The sequence below is a fragment of the Passer domesticus genome, chromosome 31, assembly GCF_036417665.1.
Source record: "Passer domesticus isolate bPasDom1 chromosome 31, bPasDom1.hap1, whole genome shotgun sequence".
Taxonomy (NCBI): Eukaryota; Metazoa; Chordata; class Aves; order Passeriformes; family Passeridae; genus Passer; species Passer domesticus.
Window position 1 is genome coordinate 61,774 of NC_087504.1, and position 8,416 is coordinate 70,189.

The following is an 8,416-nucleotide window of genomic DNA, read 5'->3' on the forward strand; positions in this document are numbered from 1 at the left end:
ACACAGAGCAAAGCAAGCATTGCTCGCTTGCTCTGGGGACAAGAAACGCTCACATCTGGGATGACAATTCCTGAGAAAGCTTCTCTTCCCGAGCTGCCGGTGTGCGCCGGTGCTGCTGGGGGGAGGAAGCATTGGGTCATTTCTGCTCTCAAGACACTGGCAGCATGGTCCTGCCAGGTTCTGAGCATGCAGAGCCCACCTCACAGGCTGGTTCTGGGCCATTTGGCTCATTTCCCTGGGCTGGGGCCACCGCCCCATCCAGTGCTGGGTTTGGGGACTTTGCTTTCCCCGCAGGGACCTGGGCCACCATTCTGTGAGCCAGGTCTGGGTTCTCTGGTCTGCCCACCAGGACCAGGGCCACCAAAAGGTCCTAGAGACCCTCTGCTGCTGCTGTTCTTCTTCTTTTGGAAAAAAAAAAAAAAAAAAAAAAAAAAAGAAGAAAAGTGGAAAGAGCTAGCAGCTCAAAAGCATTGAAAAGCCAAAAATTAGCCTCAGCCCAAGTGGTTCAATGAAGGGCTGTGGCCAGGGCATTCCAGAATTTTCTCTCTGAATTGTTTGATGACTGTCAATGGATTTTTGATGATTCTTGTTGATTGATTCTCTTTAGCAGTTCTTTGTTTCAGAATTCTGCAAGCCTGTTTCAGGACCAAAGGGGACTTCCAGAGATGTCAAAGAAGAACATCTTCAGTGCATGGACTCTGTCCTGAAATTCAGCTGTTTGGACTTGAAACAATGAACTTTGTTTGCATGAGTTTTTGCATTTTCTTATATTTTAGGATTGTTTTAGTGATAGGATAGAATGTGATGTTTGATAAGTGAAGAATTTCCCTGAATGTTCCACAGGTGAAGAATTTCCCTGACCATTCCACATCAGCAGTTGATTGAGATTTTGATTGGCAACAGATGAACCTCAAGAGGTGTTTGTTCTCTCTTCTGCAAGGGCCCAGTAGAAGAGATTGCAAACATTTCTTTTTCTATTTAATTTAATAAATTTTAAAGGGTGAGATGTAGCCATGATATTTTAGGGAAAAGCCTCTGCTGGGATTTTTCCTGTCCTGAGGAGCTGAGAGCCTCAGGAAAGAAATGTAAACAATAACTATCTGCTGCTGTGGAAGGCCACACGTGCATCTTCCATTGGTCCACGTGGATTGTTTTCAATCAGTGACCAATCACAGCCACCTGTGCCAAGGCTGTGAGCAGTCACAGGATTTTTGTTATTCATTCCTATTCTATTCTTGTCTTTGTAGCCTTCTGATCTTCTTCTCTCTGTTCTTTTAGTGTAGTTGTAATGTAGTATTTTAGTATAATATATATCATAATAAATCAGCCTTCTGATGAAAATGGAGTCAAGCCTCGTGTCCTCACACAAGGGGTTCTTGCCGAAGCAAGAGTGCAGGCCCTGGTGTTCTGCTCTTGGCTTGGTGCTGTCAAAGGGGCTGCTTTTGATGGTTTTAGAGGCACTAACCTGGGCAGTGAAATGCGCCTCAGGTACCAACTGCATCTCTGGTGTCTGCAAGTGCCTTTATCTCCCTTCATGCTCCTCAGAACCAAAATCCTGCAAGGACCAAGTGAATCTGAGACTTTGGAAAGGCCCAATTGTGACAGATTTTGGTGAGATTTGAGTCAGGAGATGGAAGCAGCAGCAGAAGGTGCTGTAATCTTTATCCTTGCGCTCTCCTGCATGCTGATGCATGTGTGAAGGAGGCAGGGATTCCATAAAGCACCTTCTGTAGCTCCTGAGGGAAAACCAGTGGCAAGTTCTTTAATTTCTTAGAGTTTCAGGCATGTGTTGTGTGGCTGTGCTGCCCCCCAGGGCCAGGTTCTGCCACTCTCTGCTCCAGCTGGTGCTTCCAAACTGCCCTCTGTGATTTTTATTTGCAAACCAGCTCTCTGACCAGCTTCCACTTTGCTTTAAAAATTCAGCACCACGTTTGTGGCTGAACAGGTCCCAGAGCTGGGGAGGAGGATTTGAGATGCAATTTGCATCACAGAGTTGTTACAACGGGGAAAATGTCACATCCCTCCTGTGCCTGGAGCTGCTAATCTTGTTCTGAACACTGAAAACCTGTTCAGCTGCTCTCATTATACCTCAATTTGATTACTGCTTTGATTTCACACCTCTTTCATGCAGGCTTTTCCTCTCTCCTTAGCTGGAATTGTCAGGCCTGAGGAGAGAAATTTTGTTGAGCCTTGGGACAGTTCCCATATATCCCTGCTCCTAAAGCTGCTTTGAATTATCTTGGGAACCTGAGCATGAGATAAACTGTCAGGACTTTAGTGAGAGGAAAAGTAAGGCACAGAAGCCAAAGTGTAAATGCAGAGTCTGGGGACTCTGTTGTGGGGATCTGGGCCCTGCAAACTCATGTTGTTCTCTGTGAATGGCTGATTCCTTCTGTATCTCCTCCTGAAATTCTGAGCACCAGGGCTGGTGCTGGAACTGCAGCCACACAAACTCCCCACGGAGCTTTGTGGGACCCAGTGGGAATCATTGATTTGCTGCTTTTGATGAAAAGTTGTGACATGAACCTCAGTGTCAGGGAGGTGACAGGTTAATGCTGCTGCTGCCAGACAGTGCCCACACACTGTGTCTGGAGACGGCTCTGGAGAAGATGAAGAAAAACCAGGATTAAATCCCATGTGCTACTGAGCTCTATCAGAAACTGCTTAGAGTGAAGTCTGTGAAGTGACTGGGGAGAGCTGGATGAAAGGGACAGCTCTGAGAAGTGTGTGGTACATCAGGGATGTCCTAATACTGATCTTTGCACGGAGATGAAAAAGCATCAGTTTGCATGGCCTGAATGTCTGGGTCTGGAAATTCTGCATTGCACAAGATGTGCTGAGCTCATCTGGCTCTGAAATATCATCTCTGCACCTTAGCCAGGAACAGCATCAGAGTTCTGAACAGATTCATCAAAACCAGTCATAAGCCAGAAGCAAAAACTTGGCAATACACATCTGTGGCAGGTGAGGAGACCAAAAGCTTCCATTCTTGTTCTTGCAGAATGAATTCAGCAATAAAATAATCCTCTCTCTTGGCATTAAAATACTTTAGTTTCAGCTCTGCCCCAGACTGTCAGTGTCAAGTATTTCTCGTGGTGCTTGGGGGTAGGTTCTCCCCCTGGAGCTCTCTGCAGGTTTGTGCTAATTCAAGATGTTCCCTCAGGTTCAGATGTTTTGCTGCCCGAGCAGAGTGTGCAGAACAGGGATTACAAGCACTGACATTTGCTGTGCTAGAAAGTGCAAGGGACACATTTGTGCCAATGAAGGTCACACCTTGAACTAGGAGGATCAATTCTTGTTGTGCTCAGAGGAGTCTGGGGAGAGAGGGGGTTTCCAAAGGAAATCTTGGTCCATGTAGGGCTGAGGCTCCCTCCAGGCTGGCTCCAGCCCCTCAGGGTGCCCAGGAGCAGGGCTTGCCCACAGCCCAGTGCTCCCTCCTTAGCCCTGGGGCTGCCCAGGGAAGAGCCATGGCTGAGGCTCTGCAGGAGCACACAGGCTCAGCCCTGCCCCAACATGGGATCCATGGGCCAGGGCACGCTGGGCTTTGCCCCTACAGCTCCCAAGTGTGTCCAGAGAAACTGCAAGGAGAGGCTCACCTCTGTCAGTGGGACCCCCCTGTGCACAGAGACCCCCACTCCTGGGGAGGCTGTGCCAGGGACCTCCAGCCCTGGGAACCTGGAGCAAGTGGAAAGCACAACTTTGCAAAATGCTGCCTGTGCCTGAAGCAAATGCAAGGAGAACTGGGGTGTGAAAAGTAAAATTTGTTTATTACAGAAGAACAGCAGCAAAAATACAGAACATATTTACATTGTAAGAATATTTGTAACAACAACAATCGATAGAACATATATAAAGAAAAACCTACCTAGCAAAACTATGGGAAACGTATTTACAGAAGTCAAAAATAGCCCTACAATCTATATTCTAAAGAACAACAACAAAGTGTAGAACATATATACACAAGGGTGGTGTCTCTGTCTGTGCTGTCCATCACACCTGGAAGAAAAGCAAATGCCACGGTCACTCCAGTCAGGCACAGAGGGCTCTTGCATGTGCCCCCAGGCTGGCACATGCTGGCCCAGCAGCAGGACTCTGCTACCAGAACTGAGCCTGGCTGGGTCTGGCATGGAGCTTGTGTGGAGCAAAGCAGGCACAGGACAGGCTGTGGATGGCCACCAGAATCCAGTGCCCTGGGTACAATGTCCCTGAGCAGGGCGCACCCAGCCCAGCCCCAGCCTGGCAGCAGGAGACCCACTCTGCCTGTCCTGCTGCTGGCATTGGTCTTCATGCCAAGATCAGGGCCTCTTCCTCACCTTTTTAATCAATATCCATGTCCTCAATGGACTCTTCCATATCCACATCCATCTCTTCTTCCTCATCAACATACACGTCCATCTCTTCTTCCTCCTCCACATCCACATCCATCTCTTCCTCTCCAGGGTCTTCTCCGTCTATTTCCATCTCCTCCTCCGTATCAATCTTTGCATCTACCTCCATCTCCTCCTCTCTGTCTGGGACAGCCTGCAGAGGCAGCAAAACCTCAGAGTGGGGTCCCTGTCCCACTCCATCCCCACAGAGCTCCAGCCCACCCGGGCAGGTGTGGGGTGTCCACCTCCATGGAATGGCACCATACCATCCTCAGGAGAAATGGGAGCATCCTGCAGGGCTGGATGATGAAATCCAGACACTAAGGATCTTTCAGGACTGAAAGGGTTATCAGGGGACAGGTGAAAAGCAGAGTGGGCAGAAGCAGGGTGAAGAGCATGCGAACACAGCGGCCAAGGGTTGTGTTGTGCCCTTTGCTGGGTGCTGGACGTTCCAGCTGGAGCCTGGGCTGTGACATCACAGTTCCCAGGCTCCATCTGAACTGGACACTGGAGACCATGGAATGATGGAGTCCCTGCACGGTTGGGCTTGGAAAGGAGCCTGAAGAACAACATCTTGTTCCCAGCTGAGCAGTCTTCCCCCAGAGCGTGCTGCTGAGAGCCCTGTTCCCAAGGATGGGGCATGCACAGCCTCTGTGCACAGCCTGGGCCAGTGCCCCACCACCCCCAGTGGAAAAGAGCAGCTTCCCTAGATGCAGCTTCCATCAACCTGCTGCAGTTGAAAGGCATCCCCCCTTGTCCTGTCAGCACAGGCCCTGCTGAACACTCTGTCCCCTTCTTTCCTGCAGGACCCTTCCAGTCCTGCACAGCCACAGTGAGGCCGCCCAGTGTCTCCTCTGTCCAGGCTGAGCGTCCCCAGCCCCACTTGCCCAGCACTCAGTCACATCAGGGCCAGTCAAGGCTGCAGGGTAGCAAATAGCATCAGGAACTGAGAGATGCAAGCTTTAGACCCAGGCTTGCCTCTAAATGTACAAAATTAATAACAGTGGAGGGGAAGATGTTGGGACACTAGTTCTGTTCTAACTGGTGATTTCTTTTTCTTCTTTTCTGTCATGCTGTCCCAGGTTTTTCTGTTTGAAAGGAAGCTTGGCACAATGTCCATTGTCTTCTCCATTTGTGAAACAACAAGCAGAGTCTGGGCAGGCTGATATGCAGAGCAAACCTGAAAATATACTAGTGATCCTGAGCCTGGTGGATGCAGCTAAACCCAGCCAAAAGCAATTTCTGGAAAGCTGATCCTGGTTTACATTATCTTGAGTTTGGCTTTGCCAACTTCACCAGTCATTTATAAAAAAGCAAACAAAAAACTCAAACCAAATCAGACAAAAAACCCAAACAAACAAACAAACAAACAAACAAACCCATGCAGCAAACCAATCAAACAAATAGATAAAAAACACCAAATAAAACCAAAGGAAATGAGGACTTAGTATTAGTTGTGAGGATAGCACAGCAGGCAAATGGCTGCTTGCCACAGGATCACCATCAAAAGCCACATAGAACAGCTGCTCCAAAATATACCCAAGAGGAGAAAAAGTGATGCATGGCAACTTTGGGGGCAGCTCCACATTCAGGTGGATCCAGCATTCCCCACCCTCCAGGCTGCTGTTTGCTCCTGATGAAAGCCTTTTCCAGGACTGTGGCCCCTCTCAGTGCAGTGTCAGTCACTGCCAGAGCTCTCAGCTGAGCCACTGGCATTTCCAGAGTGACATCCAGCCACAATCCTGCTGCCTGCTGAGCACCTGTGGAAGATCCTGAGCATCTTCATGCCTAGCAGCACAAAACAGCTCAGGATTTCTCTGAACTGCTTTTCAGGGGAGGTTTCCATCTCCCCATGAGATCTGTTCATCCCTCAACATTTATGACTTGATGTACAATGATGCATTTGGATTCCTTCCTTCCTCCTGTGTGCCAGTGAGATACCATCCATGTGAATGGAGGATGTTGTGTGCACGGCAATGTATTCCTGGCTTGCCATTTTGCTTCACTGTCACTCAGCTGAACATGGTCCTTATCTAAGAAGGACTTAGAACTTGCAACAAGTGATAAATTAACCTTCTCCACTCTCCTTAGCATGGGTGTGATGAGTGTTAAGGAAAGAAGTGAGCGCTTGCCAGGATGGGAGCTTGTTCTTTGCCAGGGAGGAGGGAGAAAATCTTGCTTGGAGTAAATAAAGCAACTCTGCATCCCCAGGAAGAGAAGCAATTAAATGTGTGAGTGCTGCATGGGATGATTTGCACAAGGATTGTCTACTAAGGAGGAATGTTCCCAATAAACCATGCTTCTCCTGACCTTTATTTTTCTGGGTTTCCACCACATGATAGAAGAGGCTCTCAAGGAAAAAAAGCAAAACACCTTGTGGGGAGACGTTTTTTCCTTTCTTCAGACTTCCTCTTTCTTTTATTCCCTCCAGAGCTCTCACTTCATTTCTGCTGTTGTTTGGAGCACGTGCTTCCCTCTTTCCTAATCCCCTGGGCTTCTTTTGGCTCTGGGTGTCTTGGACACCTTTAATTGTGCATTTTTTTCCCCTTCATCTACTTCTGACCTCCAGCCCTGGGAACCTGGAGCAAGTGGAAACTACAACTTTGCAAAATGCTGCCTGTGCCTGAAGCAAATGCAAGGAGAACTGGGGTGTGAAAAATAAAATTTGTTTATTACAGAAGAACAGCAGCAAAAATACAGAACATATTTACATTGTAAGAATATTTGTAACAACAACAATCGATAGAACATATATAAAGAAAAACCTACCTAGCAAAACTATGGGAAACGTATTTACAGAAGTCAAAAATAGCCCTACAATCTATATTCTAAAGAACAACAACAAAGTGTAGAACATATATACACAAGGGTGGTGTCTCTGTCTGTGCTGTCCATCACACCTGGAAGAAAAGCAAATGCCACGGTCACTCCAGTCAGGCACAGAGGGCTCTTGCATGTGCCCCCAGGCTGGCACATGCTGGCCCAGCAGCAGGACTCTGCTACCAGAACTGAGCCTGGCTGGGTCTGGCATGGAGCTTGTGTGGAGCAAAGCAGGCACAGGACAGGCTGTGGATGGCCACCAGAATCCCGTGCCCTGGCTACAATGTCCCTGAGCAGGGAGCACCCAGCCCAGCCCCAGCCTGGCAGCAGGAGACCCACTCTGCCTGTCCTGCTGCTGGCATTGGTCTTCATGCCAAGATCAGGGCCTCTTCCTCACCTTTTTAATCAATGTCCATGTCCTCAATGGACTCTTCCATATCCACTTCCATCTCCTCTTCCACCTTCACCTCCACCTCCATCTCCTCCTCCCCAGTGTCTTCTCCCTCCGTCTCCATGTCCTCCTCTCTATCAATCTCTATATCCACCTCCATCTCCTCTTCTCCATCTGGGACAGCCTGCAGAGGCAGCAAAACCCCAGAGTGGGGTCCCTGTCCCACTCCATCCCCACAGAACTCGAGCCCACCCGGGCAGGTGGGGGGTGTCCACCTCCATGAAATGGCACCATACCATCCTCAGGAGAAATGGGAGCATCCTGCAGGGCTGGATGATGAAATCCAGGCACTCAGGAGCTGTCAGGAATGATCGGGGTATCGGGGGCATAAGAAGAGTGAAAGGCGAGGGCAGGAGCAAGGTGCAGAGCGTGTCAACACAGCGGCCAACGGTTGTGTTGTGCCCTTTGCTGGGCGCTGGACGTTCCAGCTGGAGCCTGGGCTGTGACATCACAGTTCCCAGGCTCCATCTGAACTGGACACTGGAGACCATGGAATGATGGAGTCCCTGCACGGTTGGGCTTGGAAAGGAGCCTGAAGAACAACATCTTGTTCCCAGCTGAGCAGTCTTCCCCCAGAGCGTGCTGCTGAGAGCCCTGTTCCCAAGGATGGGGCATGCACAGCCTCTGTGCACAGCCTGGGCCAGTGCCCCACCACCCCCAGTGGAAAAGAGCAGCTTCCTTAGAAGCAGCTTCCATCAACCTGCTGCAGTTGAAAGCCAATCCCCACTCGTCCTGTCAGCACAGGCCCTGCTGAACACTCTGTCCCCTTCTTTCCTGC

General features: G+C 49.3%; 2 long non-coding RNA genes across 2 annotated transcripts; both read right to left on the minus strand.

The window, feature by feature from the left end:
- Positions 1 to 3,746: 3,746 nt before the first annotated feature.
- On the minus strand, positions 3,747 to 4,871 carry LOC135287942 (uncharacterized). Its single transcript, XR_010351368.1, has 3 exons — positions 4,634 to 4,871; positions 4,314 to 4,521; positions 3,747 to 3,996 (listed from the first exon to the last, which is right to left on the minus strand). It is a non-coding gene; the product is annotated as an uncharacterized LOC135287942 (long non-coding RNA).
- A 1,424-nt stretch (positions 4,872 to 6,295) lies between these two features.
- Positions 6,296 to 8,022, minus strand: LOC135287941 (uncharacterized). The gene is made up of 3 exons (XR_010351367.1): positions 7,875 to 8,022; positions 7,585 to 7,762; positions 6,296 to 7,267 (listed from the first exon to the last, which is right to left on the minus strand). It is a non-coding gene; the product is annotated as an uncharacterized LOC135287941 (long non-coding RNA).
- Between the last annotated feature and the right edge of the window lie 394 nt (positions 8,023 to 8,416).